Here is a 20017-nt window from a genome sequence, read left to right on the forward strand (position 1 = left end):
ACAAGGATCAGACGCAGCTTCATACAGAGTCAGGTTAAACCATCTAGCTTAATCTCTTTACTTCGATAAATGGTATTTTTATGAAATCAAGCCTGGACTTCTTGTAAGTCAAACAAATGTGTGACCTTCCATGTAAAATTTATCTTCCTGATAAATACCAGCTAAGCAAGTGGCTTTACCTGAAGTCTTGGGACAGCAACAAGACCACGTGCAAATGTTTCGCAGAGACTCGAAGCTGAGTTTCACAGCATCTCTAAGGCTCTTTCTGGAAAGCCTGTTAAAGGTCATGAGACCAAGGCCATAGAGTCATCATCCTAGAAGGGAGCAAAAGAGGCATCACATGGCAGACCTGAGTGAATTCTGAGTCTCTGTGAGACTTTTACAGGAGGTTAAAATAATGGGTTATGCCCCATTCCAATGCAGTCACAGGAGAAATTTCTTAATGTCACTTTCCAATTTTTTCTTGGGGCCATGCAGAGTACAATAATGAAAACACCCCTTATACTATTCCATGCACACTCAAATTTATTCCAAAGGACCAAAGATGCTGCCTCTACTTTTTCCCAAGAAAGCAGCCCAAATATAAATATACCCCATTCAGAAAAATCCACTGAGCTCCATGCCAGAGAGAAAGTCTTAATGAATAGTTTGGACTACAACTGCCATCACCCTTGCCAGTTGCCATGGTGATTAGAGTTGATCAAATCTAAAGCCCAAAACATCTGACAGACTCCATGTTACCAGCTATAGCCTTTATAGAATAGAATAGAATTCTTTATTGGCCAAGGCCAAGTGTGATCGGACACACAAGGAATTTGTCTCCGGTGCAGAAGTTCTCAGTGTACATATAAACAGCATGTAGCAGTTCATAGTTCATAACCATAGTTACAATCATTAATCGTAAGTTACAAAAAACAATTGATAAGTCATAAGAAACCAATAGGGGAAGATAGTAGGAAAGATGAGAAGATGGGAAAAGATGAGAAATAAGACAGTGCTCATTATTATATGTTCAGCAGAATGATGGCACGAGGGAGAATAAAACTATCTGTCAGGATTCCAAGTAATAGAATAGAATAGAATAATAGAATAGAATTTTTATTGGCCAAGTGTGATTGGACACACAAGGAATTTGTCTTGGTGCATATGCTCTCAGTGTACATAAAAGAAAAGATACGTTCATCAAGGTACAACATTTACAACACAATTGATGATCAATATATCAATATAAATCATAAGGATTGTCATACAGTCATAAGTGGAAAGAGATTGGTGATGGGAACTATGAGAAGATTAATAGTAGTGCAGATTCAGTAAATAGTCTGACAGTGTTGAGGGAATTATTTGTTTAGCAGAGTGATGGCCTTCGGGAAAAAACTGTTCTTGTGTCTAGTTGTTCTGGTGTGCAGTGCTCTGTAGCGTCGTTTTGAGGGTAGGAGTTATAATACACTTATAGCAAGCAGAACTCCGAGGCAAGCAGTTTCCTCAAAGAATAAATTTATTGGATATATCATATTGGCACAGGCTGGTGAAAACCGACTCTAAAGGTTCCCGCGGTTTTCACCTAATTAAAAGAAAATGTTTCCCCCCTTTTCCCAAACAGTCACTCGGTCCAATCAAGGTACTGTCCAATTGCTTGGAAACTTCACTCCTCCTTTCTTCAGCCACCTGTGGGAATCTCCTTGGTTCACAGGGGAAACTATTTTGTTTTGGCTACAAAACCCCAGCTATCTCCAATCCCCCCTCCCTATCCCTCAGCACCATTGTGGCAGCACTGAAGCCTCCAAGATGGCGTCGGTCAGGCTAGCTTCAGAGTTGACACTATCGTTATGTCTAGTTGTTTTGGCATGAAGTGCTCTATAGCAGTGTCTTGAGGGGAAAAGTTGGAATAGATTATATTCAGGATATGAGGGGTCTGTAGATATTTTCTCAACCCTCTTTCTGGTTGGAGTAGAACAGGGGTCTCCAACCTTGGCAACTTTAAGACTTGTGGACTTCAACTCCCAGAGTTCCTCAGCCAGCAAAGTCTTAAAGTTGCCAATGTTGGAGACTCCTGGAGTAGAAGATCTCCAAGGTCCCTTCTAACTCGGTTATTTTTAGAATATGTGTTTCCTGTAAGCATATAATATCTACATTTTGTTTTATTAAATTTGCAAATGTCCTTTTCCTTTTTATCATTGAATTTAGTCCATTTATGTTGATGGATAAGAGTTTCACCTCCTTTTCCATAGCCCTAGTTATCTTTCGCTTTTTGTCTTCTGATTGCTCTTATATCCCTTTCTGTTTGTTGTTGATTAGTATCTATTTCTTCTTGTTCTTTGTGGGTTTTTTTTCATTATTTATTTATTTTATTTATTTATTTTGTCACAACAATATATATAAGCATCACACAAAAAGATTATATAGTATATAAACATATATATGAGGAAATATAAGGAGGTATATATACTATACATACATACATACATACATACATACATACATACATACATATATATATATATATATATATATATATATATATTTGTTTGTTTTCTGAGGTTTTCACGGGTGTTTGTATATAGGTCTTTGGTTGTTCGGATTTTCTCCCGTGTAAAATTGGAAGTGTCTTGGCGACGTTTCGACGAAGTCTCATTCGTCATCTTCAGGCTTCAGCTTCGTGCTTCTGGGAGCAATGTGTGATCGCAGCTGTTTCTTCCTTTTAACTGCTAGTGGGGGTTTGAACTGATTGGTCCAAGGACCAGAAGCCAGACCGCAGCTGCAACATTAGCCATTTCAAACCCCTCCAATCCATTCATGCAGCAGACTGACACCCACTATGAAGATGTAGCATGACCACAAAGCCAAACAACAGCTATGCAGCTCACCAGCTCAAATCCCCCTGCAGCACAGACTAGACTGAGCACAACCAAGCCCCCACCAACACAGGACACACCCCCATCCAATCAGAGCACAGAAAAACCCCCATCCAATCAGAGCACAGCCAAGCTCCCACCCAATCAGTTCAAACCCCACTAGCAGTTAAAAGGAAGAAACAGCTGCGTTCACATTGCTCCCAGAAGCACAAAGCTGAAGCCTGAAGATGACGAATGAGACTTCAAACGTCGCCAAGACACTTCCAATTTTACACGGAGAAACCTCAGAAAACAAATATATATATATATATATATATATATATATATATATATATATATATATATATATATATATATATATATATATATATATATATATATTTGTTTTCTGAGGTTTTCACGGGTGTTTGTATATAGGTCTTTGGTTGTTCGGGTTTTCTCCCGTGTAAGATTGGAAGTGTCTTGGCGACGTTTCGACGAAGTCTCATTCGTCATCTTCAGGCTTCAGCTTCGTGCTTCTGGGAGCAATGTGTGATCGCAGCTATTTCTTCCTTTTAACACACACACACACACACATACATACATACATACATACATACACATATAAACACCACTAAGATGTACCAGAAAGCTACATTTGATCACACAGTACACAATTCCTTATAATGACCAAGATGATGTATCAGGTGAAAGCCACCTGAAAACAACCAACACCAGATGTTTCTGATCTGAATTTAGCCAGGATGGACAATGGTGAAGTCAATAATGCTGGGATCTTGCACTGGACACGGCAATCAATATCTTCATATGTTCTCTGATTTTTGATCTTTTTATCTTCATTCCTTTTTCGGGCATCTTGGCAATAATGAAAGAATCAAAAGTCCATCTTCCCAAAAGTCTCATTTCAAAGCTTTTTTCATCTCCAGCCTATTACCCAGGCCAGAGTAAAGTTGTTCTCAGCAGCAATTGTGTGAAAGCAGGGATGAAATGCTCCCGGTTCGGACCAGATCGGCCGATCCGGTAGCAATGGAGGTGGGTGGTTTGGAGAACCGGTAGCAAAAATCCCTGCCCCCCCCGCCCATGCCCACCCAATTGCCCGCTTGCCACTTTTAAAAAATGCTTTTAAAAGGTTAAAAAAGGCTCTGACGATCACAGCTGAGCCGCGCAATCGTCAAAGCCTTTTTTTTACTTTTTTTTAAAAAGCATTTTTTTCAACCTATTCAGCCAAATAGGTTGTAAAAAATGCTTTTAAAAGTAAAAAAAAGAGATCGTGTGCCACAGCTGATCACCCCCCACACGCGTGCTGTTCTACTTACCCCATGCCTCCCTTTGGCGTGCACTGCGCATACACACCTCACATTTGGTCCATGATCTGCACTGCACATGCTCAGCCAGCAAACCAGTAGTAAACCGGTTCAGATTTCACCACTGTGTGAAAGTGGTTATTTACCCTTTCCAGCAGGCAATACGTTGTGTGCCAGTTTTGCTATGTGGGTAACCTGATACAATTCACCCATCATTTACTCAGAATGCCAACCAAGTCTTGTACCTCCTGGTCTCTGAAGGCTGGGGAGGAACCTCTTCTCTAGTTCTTGGAGTAGGTGGTCCATGATAACTCACCACAGCCAACTCATTGCGGGATAAGACTTACACTAATATTGAAGAAATAGTGGAATAGAATCATTAAAAAGAGGATGCCGAAGGAGGGACAAAATGAAATGTGAATGACAAATTTTTAAAAATTTAAAAATTATTTTAAATAATTCAATTGAACTGTTAAATCGTCCCGCAGCGAGTTGTCCCATGGTAAATTGGCCATGGCGAGTTGGCTACAGCAAGTTGTCCAGTGGTGGAATTCAAATATTTTTACTACCGGTTCTGTGGGTGTGGCTTAGTAGGCGTGGTGTGGTGTGGCTTGGTGGGTGTGGCAGGGAAGGATACTGCAAAATCACCCCACTCCTGGGGGAAGGATATTGCAAAATCCCCATTCCCACCCCACTCTGGGGCCAGCCAGAGGTGGTATTTCCCAGTTCTCCAAACTACTCAAAATTTCCGCTACCGGTTCACCAGAACCCGCCAGAACCTGCTGAATTTCCCACCCCTGAAATTGTCCCATTCTGCTTGGAGTTGACTTTAAGAAACTAGACCACAATTACCAAAACATACACATTAAGCTCAGGAAACAGGGAAAGCCTGACTGAATGTCTCCTTCCTTCTTCTTACATTCTAATGTGAATGAGATCAGTTTAATTTTGTTTCCTTACATTTTCTGCTTCCTAGGCTGCTTATTCCACTATCCCCTTCAGTCTCGTTTCTCCATGGCCATCTCCTCTACTCTTGAGAATGTCTTCTAAGGGCTTTGTACTTTAGGCAGCAATGTCTCCTTACTGGTTGTTTTTTTTATTTTTTTTATTTGCATTTATATCCCGCCCTTCTCCGAAGACTCAGGGCGGCTTACACTATGTCAAGCAATAGTCTTCATCCATTTGTATATTATATACAAAGTCAACTTATTGCCCCCAACAATCTGGGTCCTCATTTTACCTACCTTATAAAGGAGAAGGCTGAGTCAACCTTGGGCCTGGTGGGACTAGAACCTGCAGTAATTGCAAGCAGCTGCTGTTAATAACAGACTGTCTTAGCAGTCTGAGCCACTCAAGGTTTCCAAGATGATTCCCAAGACATAGATCAATCTGCATAAATATAGCTAAATAAATATATATGATAACTCCGTGACGGCTAACCTATGACACGCATGCTGGAAGTGGCATGCAGAGCCATCTCTCTGAGCACCCCAGCCATTGCCTGTTGCTCTTCCAGGTTCCAGTGCACACATAAGCACTGGCCAGCTGATCTTCACATGCGCATGCACGCCAGAAATTGGAAGACCATGTGACTGGGGTGCATGGGACGCATGCGCATGCTGGAAACCAAAAGGTCAGCTTCCTGATGCGCACATGAGCGCTGGAGAACTGCTCTTTGGGTTTCTGGTGCTCCCATGTGTACACGCCAGGAGCTCCTCTTCCAGTTTTCAGCGTTCCCACACACACGCACACTCCCGTTTTGGCACTCGGTGCCAAAAAGGTTTGCCAAACTGTGCTAACTAAATAGTTGCTGTGCTTTGTAGACATCCCTGCAAGAAACATTTCTTCCTTATCAAGGTATCGGGTTTCTATCTGATAGGTCCTAATATAGATAAGCGACTTCCTTTTCACCAAATCTTACTGCCCAATGTATGAATTTGTTGCTTTGGAACAGAGGTCTCCAACCTTGGCAACTTTAAGCAAAGCTGGCTGGGGAATTCTGGGAGTTGAAGACCTCCAGGCTTAAAGTTGCCAAGGTTGGAGACCCCTGCTTTGGAAGACTCAAAAATATCGGACACTGTCTGATGTCCTTGAATCTCTTAGAAGAGATTCTCTTAAACTGGTGAACTTTCTGTTATTGTCTGGCAGCTGCGAAAACAACTTGTAACGGACATTGGTTGTAGTGTCAGCAAACTCACAGGAGTACAGCAAACCTACTTACTTGTTACTTGAAACACTCAGCAGTTCTGATTTTGAGGAGCAGAAGTAGAGGAGACACATCCAGCGGCACACGGGTCCTTAGTCTAATTTCCTGCTGTTCTCTGCAACCACATTGACTCAGACATTTTCTGGCAGGCTGTGTGCAAAAGAAAGAAGGAGAGAGAAATGGAGGCATCAAAAAAAAGTGTAAAGTGGCTAGAATTTGAGAAAACGTGACTATAAAGGAGAGTATTTGTAGCTCAGGGTTGAACTGTGGGGTCCTTGGTACTCTCCGAGCTTGGCTGTTTTCTTGCAGACTTTTCATTACCTACACAGGTAACATCATCAGTGCTGGTGCTGCTACAGTCCTTCTTCTCCTCTTCTGCTTCTCCGCCACTCCACACACTCCAGTCCCTTCTAGCACTGATGATGTTACCTAGTTTGGATAATCAAATGTCTGTGTTGTGTCTGCGCCCCCCCGAGCCAGGCCCCCTGCCAGAAAGTGACTTGGAAAGTGAGGGGGAAGGGCCATCAGGACTTACCTCGGGAGCACCGGCTTCCCTGGCTCAGCTCCAGGAGCCAGAAGCAGGCCAGGTGGAGGAGATAACGAGGCCTCCGTCCCCTGACTCTTTCCCCCCCCCCGGCCATGCCTCCAGACTCAGCTTATGGCAATCAGGCCTGGCTGGACCCTAGGTTTCGTAGGCAGGAGAGGCGGGAACAAAAGAAGCAGGGGTGGGGCAGGCCTAGGAAGTGCTGAGTCATGGAGCCACACCCCACAGGATATAAAACCAGCAAGGGCTGCTATGCCTCTTCGTAGCAGGCAAAATCAACTGCTTAACTAAGAGCTGAAGTACTGTTTGTTCCTGGGTGACTCATCGGCATCAAGGGAGATAACAGAGTCACTTGGCAGATGCTCGCTAGTTTGCTGCCAGAGCTGATAGTGCCGGCTAATTAAGCCATCGCTCGGAAAGAGGCGAGGGGGGACAGAACAGTCCGCAACAAAACAACCGAGCTCAGAGAGCACCAAGGATGCCTCAAATGTGACAGTAAATAAGAGGTTACTGTTGTAGACAGAGCAAATGGCCTTGAAGGACAGAAGGAAGAAGCACTACCAAGGGCATATAAGGTCATATAAGAGGGGCCTGAGCCAGGATCAAAGAAGTAACATGAATAAATGTCTCAGACAAGCCCTTCCCTTGATCACAGACGATAAAAGGGAAGGAGTAAGAAGTACATTCAGATATGAAACTACAGGTAGTCCTCAATTTGCAACAGTTCATTTAGTGACCGTTAAAAGTTACAACGTCGGTGAAAAAATGTGACTTATGACCATTTTTCACACTTATAAAGCATCCCCATGATCACGTGATCAAAATTTGGATGCTTGGCAATTGGTTCATACTTATGACTGTTGCTGTGTCCCAAGGTCACGTGATCTCTTTTTGCAACCTTTTGACGAGCAAAGTCAATGGTGAAGCCAGATTCACTTAACAACCGTGTTACTAGCTTACCTGCTGCAGTGATTCACTTAACAACCACAGCAAGAAAAGGTCGTAAAACGGGGCAAAACTCACTTAACCAACGTCTAACTTAACAAAAGAAAATTTGGGGCTCAATTGGGGTCATAAATCGAGGACTCCCTATATATGTTACTATACATATAGGTAAGGAGATATGAGAAATGTTTCCCACCCTGGTTTTCCAGAGACTAAAAAGAAAGGAGGGGAAAATACGTTCAGGCTTGCAAGATTGATGCACGATAGCCCAGACAAGAAGCACAACCAACTATACCAGGAGTCTCCAACCTTGGTCCCTTTAAGACTGGTGGACTTCAACTCCCAGAGTACCTCAGCCAGCTTTGCTGGCTGAGGGACTCTGGGAGTTGAAGTCCACCAGTCTTAAAGGGACCAAGGTTGGAGACCCCTGAGCTATACTATCTTTATTGAAAGGTTACATTAACAGACTCTTGTATTTTACTTGTCAATGGTCCTATATCCCAGCATTTCTCCTCCTTTCCCCCACCCACCCTACTTCTGTGATATCTTTTGAATGAAGGTTGCCTAGTTTGCAATTTTTCCTCCTGTCTCTCAAGGTCCTTCCCACATACCATTATACTCCATCACTTGGGACGAAGCGGGAAGCCTCTCCAGGTAAAGAAGCCAGGAAGACACATCATGGGAATCAGCATGGCAGAAGATTTCCAAAATGGTCTAGTCTAGAGGTGTCTACCCTGAGACCCCAGGGCTAAATGCGGCCCTCACAAGTCTTGGCTGCAGCTTCCAGGTTCCTCCCAAGGGTCTACCAAATGCTAACTATTAATAGGTCAGCAGAAGAACACAACATTCAAAGACATTGTATTAATTAAAAGGTAAAGGTTCCCCTCGCACATATTTGCTAGTCGTTCCCGACTCTAGGGGGCACTGCTCATCTCCGTTTCAAAGCCGAAGAGCCAGTGCTGTCCGAAGACGTCTCCATGGTCATATGGCCAGCATGACTAAATGCCAAAAGTTCATGGAACGCTGTTACCTTCCCACCAAAGATGGTCCCTATTTTGCTACTTGCATTTTTACGTGCTTTCCAACTGCTAGGTTGGCAGAAGCTGAAAAGAGAACAAGAGCTCACACCGTTACATGGCACTAGGGATTCGAGCTGCTGAAGTGCCAACCTTTTGATCAACAAGCTTAGCGTTCTAGCCACTGGGCCACTGCTTCTATTGTATTAATTAATTATACATAATTATATCCTCCGCAATTATCAAAAACATCATTAAAAAAGGACAGCAAAGAATGTTCTTTCTGCGCCAACTCAGTAAGCTCAAACTGCCCAAGGAGCTGCTGATTCAGTTCTACAGAGGAATTATTGAGTCTGTCATTTGCACCTCTATAACTGCCTGGCTCGGTTCTGCAACCCAACAAGAAAGACACAGACTTCAGAGGATAATTAGAACTGCAGAAAAAATAATTCCTACCAACCTGCCTTCCATTGAGGACCTGTATACTGCACGAATCAAGAAGAGGGCCGTGAAAATATTTACAGACCCTTCGCATCCTGGATATAAACTGTTTCAACTCCTACCCTCAAAACGACGCTATAGAGCACTGCACACCAGAACAACTAGACACAAGAACAGTTTTTTCCCGAAGGCCATCACTCTGCTAAACAAATAATTCCATCAACACTGTCAAACTATTTACTGAATCTGTACTACTATTAATCTTCTCATCGTTCCCATCACCAATCTCTTTCCACTTATGACTGTATGACTGTAACTTGTTGCTGCCAATCCTTATGATTTATATTGATATACTGACCATCAATTGTGTTGTAAATGTTGTACCTTGATGAACATATCTTTTCTTTTATGTACACTGAGAGCATATGCACCAAGACAAATTCCTTGTGTGTCCAATCACACTTGGCCAATAAAATTCTATTCTATTCTATTCTATTCTATTCTATTCTATTCTATTCTATTCTATTCTATTCTATTACAATGATTTCACATTTATATTTGATTGAAATTAAGTGAAGTTACATTCCCTCCTCATCTTGTCACTTTTTGGACAATTTCAATGGTATGAGAAAACGACTAAAAAATCTGTTGGAACAACTGAAACAGTCTGTTCTTTATTTCTTGCTATTAATTCTGTTGGGTGGACCAGCAACAATTTTGAAATTATCCAGAAAGATTGTAAATATTACCACTATAATCATTTTCTAGCAATAGCATCCATCATTTTCATGAATACAGCAGTTTTCGCTAACCAAAAGATTGCACTTGAACTAAACCTCCCATGATTCCCAGCCAGAAAAAAATGTAGTCCACATTTGCCAGCAGTCATAGTACTGATCGACCAACATCTGAAGGATACCAGATGCTTTTTTTATTGACAAGAAGATCTAAACTAGAGTCGCTTTGGGTAGTGAGATGAGAAGCATTTAACATTTAACAAATAAATAAATACCCCAATTTCCACACAAATTGTATCACAAATGTCCAAAGACACAAGATATTTCTTGCAATCTTAGTGATTCTGGAAACCATCTCAGTTTTGAAAAATTCCTTTTCTCCCCTCTTTCCATTGCTCGTGGCATTTTCAAAGACGAACTCTCAGCAAAGTCAAAACTTTCCAGAAAATGCCACAGTACATTAAAGTTTCTGTGGTTTTGGCCGGTACCACACAGAGTAACTAGGCAACAGTCTTACAAGACCAAACCCAGGATATTCCTGTGAAAGGGGAATGTGCTAACCAATTCCTTGACCTGGAACCTCTGTGGAATATTAAAGTTTTGGCAGGCACACCTGGTATTATGGACTGCAGAGAAGAACTCATATCCAGAAACAAGCACATGTCTGGCTATCCCATCCTCAACTACTGTCACAAGAAAAAGGGGGGGGAAAGCTGGTTTGTTATATTCTTCTTGCTAAACTTCCACAGTGGAAGATTTGATCCTACAGCATTTTCTACCAGGACATGCACAATCTCGAGGCCCATGAAGTTCCTTATACGTTTTGATATAAATACAAAAAATTGGAGTGGTTCACTATTGGGAAATACCATAAGAAAGGCTAGCGCCAAAGAATTGAGACCTTTGAACTTTGGTGCGGGAGAAGACTCCTGCGAGTCCCTTGGCCTGCAAGGTGAACAAACAAGTCAGTCCTAGAGGAGATCAACCCTGACTGCTCTTTAGAACAGGGGTCTCCAACCTTGGCAACTTTAAGACTTGTAGACTTCAACTCCCAGAATTCTAGGAGTTGAAGTCTACAAGTCTTAAAGTTGCCAAGGTTGGAGACCCCTGCTTTAGAAGGCCAGATCCTGAAGGTGAAACTGAAATACTTTGGCCACTTAATGAAAGGAAGGACAATTAATGGAAAAGTGCTTAATACTGGGAATGATTAAGTACAAAAGAAGAAGGGGATGACAGAGAATGAGGTGGCTGGATGAAGTCACCGAAGCAGTAAGCATGAGCTTAAATGGTCTCTGGGGGATAGTAGAGGACAGGAAGGCCTGGAGGAATGTTGTCCATGGGGTTGTGATGGGTCAGACATGACTTCACAACTAACAACAACATCAACCATTGGGAAATAGAGAGAAGATCGGGGAACAAATTCATTAACTCATCATCTGATTGAACAGCTGCTTTGTGACTGGTCAGGTCTACCTTGGTAGCCGTTTTATGAACAGGCAAGGTCTTCCACAGTCCAGGGAGCTCTCGAGTTACAACAGTAGTGGAGCCTATTCATCATGGCCATAATGCATGATGGTTGGAAAGGGGGCCAATCATGTGAGTGACCCAGTGGTGAAATCCAATTTTTTTTACTACCAGTTATGTGGGCGTGGCTTGGTGGGCTTGGTGGGCGTGGCTTGGTGGGCATGGCAGGAGAAGGATACTGCAAAATCTCCATTTCCACCCCACTCCAGGGGAAGGATATTGCAAAATCCACATTCCCTTTCCATTCCCACCCCACTCTGGGGCCAGCCAGAGGTGGTATTCGCCAGTTCTCCGAACTGCTCAAAATTTCTGCTACCGGTTCTCCAGAACCTGCTAGATTTCAGGCCTGGAGTGACCTGATTTTACAACATTTTCTGTGGTTCACCATGGATGTAGTTTGCTATGGGTGCCAATAGCTCTCTATGGGTATTGTTTTGCTGAAAACTAGAAGTAAGGTTCCATTTTTGGCAAAACAGCCATAAAACGCAATCAAGAAATCATGAGATGCTATAAACGGCCATAAATATGGTCTGGTTGCTGAGTACCCAAAGTGCAGTCATTTGACCAGGGGAGATGACCATCAGAATTTCAAATCTGGGTCTTAAGTACCCCCAGGTAGGTCCATCAGAATTTTCAATGGTCAATAAGTGACCAGTCATAAGTCAAGGACTACCTGTAGCCATTTTGGAGACCATTTCAAAACAGGCTCTCAAAATGCCTCTGGATTACATCAGCCACAATTCTATATTCTAAGAATAAGCAATCCTATGAAGTTTCATAAAGTTCTGGATGGTAAATGCTTCTCTTGGATAAGATCTGAAAGAATGATAAAGTGTAAACCTAAGAAATGAATTCTGAATCTGCTCAAAGGAGGAAACCCAGAATGTCACCGTTTTGATCATCTTTGGAGATTCTCAGTCATCCAGATCATGGTTGTCCCAACAGGGCTTTTTCAAAACACAACTGGACTTTCTGTGTTTTTATTCTTGAAGACATTTCGGTTCTCATCCAAGAAATATCTTCAGTTTGAACTGAAGATGCTTCTTGGATGAGAAGCAAAACATCTTCAGAAAAGTTCAGTTGCCTTTTGAAAAAGCATTTTTTACCTTTAGGGTCACAGTTTTGATCCAGAAAGATATTTTTTTTGGTATCTGTCAATTATCTGCAGGGGTGAGCTTCAAAAATTTTAGCAAGGGGTTCTTTGTCTGGTTGCTGGGTGGGTGTGGCCATGGTGGGCGTGGCCTAGTTGGCCTCCTGCACCACTGCAGGGGGACGTTTTTGTCCTCCCGGGCTCCAGAGGCTTTCCTCGAGCCTCTGGGAGGATGAAAATGGCTTCCCCAGAAACAGGCCTGTTTATGGCCTTCCCAAGCTTCCTGTAGGCCCGTTTTTTGCCCTTCCCAAGCATCCACACGTGCCCTGCACTTACCTGCATCCAAAATGGGCTGCATGGGGATTCCTGGGAGGGGCGGGGTGGGGTGGGTGGGGCCAGCCAGGAGTGGGATTTGGGAGTTCTCCGAACTGCAGAGAATCTTAACTAGAGGTTCTCCCGAACCCTCAGCAGCCCTCCCCTGATGATCTGATATTCCATAAGCTGCAAATGCTCTGGATTTGCCCCCAAAGTATGAAATCCCACATCAATCGATGGCTGTAAATTCTTAAAAATGTTAAATTGGTACTGACGGATTTGATACTTACAAGTAAATCATCCAAAAATGTATTTTGACTTCAGTAAAAATCCCCGAGGTTTTTTTTTAAAGTAGACTTCTCATACTAGTGAAGTTAGCCAAAAAAGTGACAGGATCAGGAGGGAATGTAACTTCATTTAATCCCAATTACATATGGATATGAAATAATTGTAACAGTGGGGAATATAATTATGTACAATTATTTAATTACTAATCTATATGATTCATAAATCTTAATTCATTCAATGACTGCGCATATTGTCTTCTTCTCCTGACAAATTAATCATTAGCATTTGGGAGGAGCTGTGGCCAAGATTTTTGACTCTCCCCAAAAATATCTTCACAAAGCTAAACATCACATTCCCTTTGTTGTAAGTGTTAAACATTTGAGGTTCCATATAACGGATGGGTATATTTTTAGAACAGTATTTACAGGGACATAAATAGTTGCATGATGAAGTCCCTAAAAGATGCTAACATAATGTTGAATTATATCCCAAAACTCTGGAATTTGTTTGAGGAATTATGATTGTACCAGGCATGGAAGAGAAACTTGAAAAATGAGACATAATTCCAGACATTAAGGATGGGTTCTTTGAGATGGGTAATTTATCCATTTTTGGATATATTTTGTTTTGTTTTTGTTTTTACTTTTTTTTAAATTAGTTTATAATGTAGCATACAAAGAAAATACAAAAGTAAATAATAGGAAAAACAAGGAAGGAAAAAGGGAAGAGAAAAATGGGTGAAAGAAGACGGGGGAAAGAAAGAAAAGGTATTGACTTATGACTCCCTTCAGCACAGTAGAATAAGGGATTAACATCACACCTCAACTTTTTGGAGGTTTTTTTTTTGGTCTTTTCCATCTTTTTTTAACTTGGTTTAGTTTTTGTTTTATTTATGCGCTACATTATTAGTATAAAATTATACCAGTATTTTTTTTTAATATTTCATGACCCTTTTTACAGCTTATGTTTTGAATTATTCTACCTTTTTTTTATAATTCGTTATATATTACTTAAAAGTGCTAAAATTTAATTTCACTGCCAAAAATATAAAAAATGGCTTGCAATGTTAATCTTCTGTGAGCCAGAAGAGCAACCACACCCCTTCTTTTGGCCACTTCTCCACCCCCATATGTGGAGAAGACATCAGACTGCAAGTTAAGTAGCCAGATCTTCACATGATGGAAGGCATCACTTTTGGGTCGGATACTGGAGCAGAATAATAGAATAATAGAGTTGGAAATTACCTTGGAGATCTTCTAGAACAGGGGTCTCCAACCTTGGCAACTTTAAGCCTGGCGGACTTTAACTCTCAGAACCCCCCAGCCAGCAAAGCTGGCTGGGGAATTCTGGGAGTTGAAGTCCTCCAGGCTTAAAGTTGCCAAGGTTGGAGACCCCTGTTCTAGTCCATGCCCTGCTCAAACAGGAAATTCTATATCTTTTCAGACAAATCTCTTCTTGAAAACCTCCACTGTTGAAGCACCCACAACTTCTGGGGGCGAGCTGTTCCACTGATTAATTGTTCTTACTGCCAGAAAATTGCTCCTTGGTTCTAGATTGCTTCTCTCCTTGATTAGTTTCCATCCATTGCTTCTTATCCTACCTGTTCTGCAGACAGTGTGGTTCCTGATGCTTGAAGTAAAAGGGCCAGCCAGATTGCTCAAACCTAATGCCCATCTTTCCCCAATTCACTTCCACCTAATTCTTGCCTTCAACTGCTTAGATAGCTCTACCTTCCTGCTTGGACAGGCGATGTTTTGTGAAAGATACAAATCAGACTGGAATGTGCAGGAGGAAACCTTCCTTCTTAAGTGTTTCAGAGGCAGGCCATCTCTCTTTATTAATTTTGGCATAAAAGGAGCTTATTTTTCCTCCCTCTTTGGAGTGAATATCATCTCCCACCCTCATCCCAGCACTTTCTTCTCCCCTCTGAATGCTGGCTACTGCTAAACACAAGTTCTCTGTAGACATTTGGGAGTCTTGTATTCCAAGCATAATGGATTGCAAGAATTATAATCAGCTCACTACAGGGGAGATTTCATATTTTAGATGCCTAAAGCAAAAGAATTGGATTGAGTCATGAAAAACCTACAGTATATATCTCTCTCTTTCTGATCGATCTATCTATCTATCTATCTATCTATCTATCTATCTATCTATCTATCTATCTATCTATCTATCTATCTATCATCTATCTATCTATCTATCTATCTATCTATCTATCTATCTATCTATCATCTCTCTCTCTCATCTATCTACTATCTATCTATCTATCTATCTATCTATCTATCTATCTATCTATCTATCTATCTTCTATCTATCATCTCTCTCTCTCTCTTTCCTATCTATCTAGCTATCTATCTATCTATCTATCTATCTAGCTAGCTATCATCTCTCTCTCTCTCTCATCTATCTATCTATCTATCTATCTATCTATCTATCTATCTATCTATCTATCTATCTATCTATCTATCGTATCTACTACCTCCCTCCCTCCCTATCTATCATCTATCAATCTAATCTATCATCTATCTATATCTACCCATCTACTCCTGCAGCAGAGATAGAAACAAGATTGAGCGGGTCTCCTTTTTCAAATGCCTGAGAGGAGTCTCCTTCATTCTGTTGGCAGTAAGGAAACTTGTGAGGCCTATGTTGCTGAAAATGAACAAAGGAGTTCCTATGCCATCCTTAAATTCCTTAAGATAAGAGGCGGGCGCTATATCCCTGCAGCACTCAAATGATCTGAAACCAAGACAATAGCACAACTTCTTTATGGTGTCCAGCTGGGGCCTTTCTCCAATTTTGCAACATTAAAACTTGTTTAATCCAAATGTCTAAGATGGGGCCTTCAAGTCTCAAATTGTGTCTCTGATGCCATCCTGTGACAAGAGATGGGCCTCATGAAAGTGAAGGCTGGAGTCTGGATGACCACACTCAACTATTGGCTCAGACTCTCCTTTTATTCCCTTGGCCTTGCCCCATTAAATATGAGTGATGACTTTCAATCCACATGGAAAAATGCAGTGGCAACTAAAATCTCATCCTTGGGCTTTTCTCCAGGTCTTCTACTCAGCATGTGGTATGATCTGGCCAAAACACTCATTAAACAGTGTGTCGCCAACACAGAGTGCCAGTTGGAGCTAGCCACGTCCCTGATCTTGTTTCCCATATGTCCTTAGGTTTTAATGTTTGATTTTAATTATGTTTTAATTGTATATGTATAGACATATTTTTATGATTGTAAGCCTCCCAGAGTTACCCTATGATAAGATGGGCGGCCAATAAATTTTATTAATAAATAAATAAATCTTTATCGCCAGGGAAACCAAGAGGGACTATGCCTCCCCAGCATACTTAACTAAGCTTGAAGTATCTAAATACCTCCAGTGCCTATATTACAGTGATGATCGCAGTAGCCTCATCTCATCATCTAACCCTAACCTCTCACAATACTAGACAACACAGTATCAACAGTAGAAACCTTCAAATTTCTAGGTTCTATCATATCACAAGATCTCAAATGGACAGCTAACATCAAAAACATCATCAAAAAAGGACAACAAAGAATGTTCTTTCTGCGCCAACTCAGAAAGCTCAAACTGCCCAAGGAGCTGCTGATTCAGTTCTACAGAGGAATTATTGAGTCTGTCATTTGCACCTCTATAACTGCCTGGTTTGGTTCTGTAACCCAACAAGAAAAACACAGACTTCAGAGGATAATTAGAACTGCAGAAAAAATAATTGCTACCAACCTGCCTTCCATTGAGGACCTGTATACTGCACGAATCAAGAAGAGGGCCATGAAAATATTTACAGATCCCTCACATCCTGGACATAAACTGTTTCAACTCCTAACCTCAAAATGACGCTATAGAGCACTGCACGCCAGAACAACAAGACACAAGGACAGTTTTTTCCCGAATGCCATCACTCTGCTAAACAAATAATTCCCTCAACACTGTCAAACTATTTACTAAATCTGCACTCCTATTAATCTTCTCATCGTTCCCATCACCAATCTCTTTCCACTTATGACTGTATGACTGTAACTTTGTTGCTGGTAATCCTTATGATTTATATTGATATATTAACCATCATTTGTGTTGTAAATGTTGTACCTTGATGAAGGTATCTTTTTTTTATTGTACACTGAGAGCATATGCACCAAGGCAAATTCCTTGTGTGTCCAATCACACTTGGCCAATAAAAAAAATTCTATTCTATTCTATTCTATTCATTAATGCATAAATACCCAGAGTGCCCAGGGCGTTCCCAAACGTCCCTGTTCCTTTCAGATACTAACCCTGCTACAACATATAACATTGCCAGGTTCTGGACAGCACATTAAAATTCATCGGATGATGACCTGTGCCATAAACTAGAGTTATTTTCTAGTTCGCCACACTAGAGTGCTCTGTAATTTGACAGATAAATTTTCCCCCAAAATAAGACATCCCCTGATGATAAGCTCAATCAGGCTTTTGAGCACATGGCCATAAGGCCAAGCACTTATTTCAGGGTTTTAAAAAAATATAAGGCAGGCTCTTGTTTTCGGGAAAACACAGTAGTCTTCCATATAAATGGTGGCCCAGTGGTGAGGACGCTCGCCTCTTAAGTGGAAGATTGAGAGTTCAATCCTATGCTTCTCTCCTAGGGTGCAAAGAAAAAATATCTGCTGCCAACTCTGTGTGGCATCAGGAAGGGCATCCAGCCAGTAAATGCTCAGCTACATCCAGTCACTTTACCCTGAATTAAAGGATTACGGGGTCATAAAAAAACCACTTTATGCTCCCCTCCTTTAAGATTCTTTTAGATTCAATTTTATATATACTTTATTTTGATTTTATATTTACTTTCTGCTTTAATGTATCTTCTAGTGTTACATTTTAAAATTTATGCATCATCTGTGTTTTTTAATTGACTGGATTCTACCCTCCTTGTGTTGGTCTGTCACCATAATAAAGATTTGATTTGATTTGACTAGATCTAGTTTACAAATTTATCCAATTTAACAGTTATTCTTCCTTTCCAGAAAATTCTGGGACTGTAGTGGAAGCTTTTTAAAAACAAAAGCAAAGCTCTCTTAGAAGTTTCCTCAGATTACAACCCTTAAGCGTTTTGGGGAAAGACAAAAACACCAGATATCTTTTGAATATCTTCTGAAAGTGGATTGAATTGGCTTTCAAGGGCACCACTAAGCAGGAAATCAGCTGGTTCTTGCTGCATGAAATGAATAAGCCAGGGTGAGGCTGTGTATACCCACAACCATTTTGGCTGTGCTATGGAAAAAATCTCTGATCAGACCTGCTAAAGATTTGGCAGCACAAAGTTCCATCACTTTGAGGTAGGAACTACACAAAAACAGTATGGTAAAGCCCTAGCAGAAGTGTAATATGTTTTCCAAAAACACAAAGTGCTCCCCAGTCCAAGAAAAACATGGAATACCCAAATCCTGCTCCATTTGTGGTCTTGCCCACTTTGCCCTTGGTACCGCAAAAGAGTTTAAGGGTTGCCACTGGACACTAAAGCGTTGTCCACTCCTTCCAAAGCCTATAATTTACCAGCCATGATTAGGGTTATGAAACACATGAAGCAAAACCAAACAAACAGCAAGAGTATATTGCATGTGCATTGACACCCTGAATATCCACATGAATGTAACCGGGAATTGAATAAATTCACGATGGGCAATTTCAAGGACTTCTGGTCTTGAAGATTTAGCATTAAATCTGGGTAATGGGCAGGAGGCCTCCAAATGCTTGCCAGCTTTAGGGAAGAGAACATGTCTCCAGTATCTTCTTATGAGTGGCACCAAAGGCATCTGATTGGCCAATGTATGCCTTGGCTTGATCCAGCAAGGGCATTCTGAAACAGGTAATCCTTGACGCAAAGGTGCTTTTTCAAGAGGCAGAAGGACTTCTTTGTTTTTCTTTGAAGACATTTCTCTTCTCATCCAAGAAGCTTCTTCACAAGTAAAATGGCTTAGGACCGGGTTACTTACGGGACTGCCTGCTGCTACCGGTGGCCTCCCATCGACCAGTGCGCTCCCACAGAGAGGGTCTCCTCAGGGTGCCGTCGGCCAGACAATGTCGACTGGCGACCCCCAGGGGGAGGGCCTTCTCTGCGGGGGCTCCAGCCCTCTGGAACGAGCTACCCCCAGGGATACGCCAACTCCCTGACCTCCGGGCCTTCCGGCGTGAGTTGAAGACTCTTTTATTTCATCATGCAGGACTGGCCTAATAGTTTTTTTAATGGGGTTTTTTAATAGTTTTTAGAATTTTCAGCCTATTTAAATTGATCTTTTAAATTTGTTTTTTAATTTTTATACTTGTCGTTCTTAGTTGGCTGTAAACCGCCCTGAGTCCTTCGGGAGAAGGGCGGTATAGAAATTGAAATAATAAATAAATAAATAAAATAAAATAAATAAATGTCTTTAAAGAAAACCAAGACAGTCTAGTTGCCTCTTGAAAAAGCACCTTTGGAATAACCATGACCTGGATGATTGAGAATCTCCGTAGACAGGTACCATATTTTTTGGACTATAAGGTGCACCTTTTTCCCCAAAAAAAGAGAGTGAAAATCTGGGTGTGTCTTATACTCCAAATCTAGCCTCACCCAGCTTCTCAAACGGAGGTTTCAGAGGCTGAAAAAAGCATCAGAAACAAAGCTTCAGAAAAAAAGCCCCCAAACAGAGCTTCAGAGGGTTTTTTTCTGAAGCTATTTCGGAGGCTTTCAAGGCAGAAAAAAAGTTT

General features: G+C 41.4%; 1 protein-coding gene across 8 annotated transcripts in view; it reads right to left on the bottom strand.

The window, feature by feature from the left end:
- The window catches only part of COL8A2 (collagen type VIII alpha 2 chain), a 293599-nt gene that overhangs the window by 62176 nt on the left and 211406 nt on the right, over window positions 1–20017 (bottom strand). For 7 of the 8 annotated variants that reach the window (XR_009156632.1, XM_058196269.1, XM_058196268.1 and 4 more), the window contains exons 2-3: window positions 6381–6515; window positions 180–314 (exon numbers count right to left, since the gene is read on the bottom strand). The gene's annotated coding sequence lies outside the window, so the exon portion shown is untranslated. The remainder of the gene's footprint in view (window positions 1–179; window positions 315–6380; window positions 6516–20017) is intronic. The other variant, XM_058196263.1, reaches the window with a different exon arrangement.

The sequence above is a fragment of the Ahaetulla prasina genome, chromosome 10, assembly GCF_028640845.1.
Source record: "Ahaetulla prasina isolate Xishuangbanna chromosome 10, ASM2864084v1, whole genome shotgun sequence".
Lineage (NCBI taxonomy): Eukaryota > Metazoa > Chordata > Lepidosauria > Squamata > Colubridae > Ahaetulla > Ahaetulla prasina.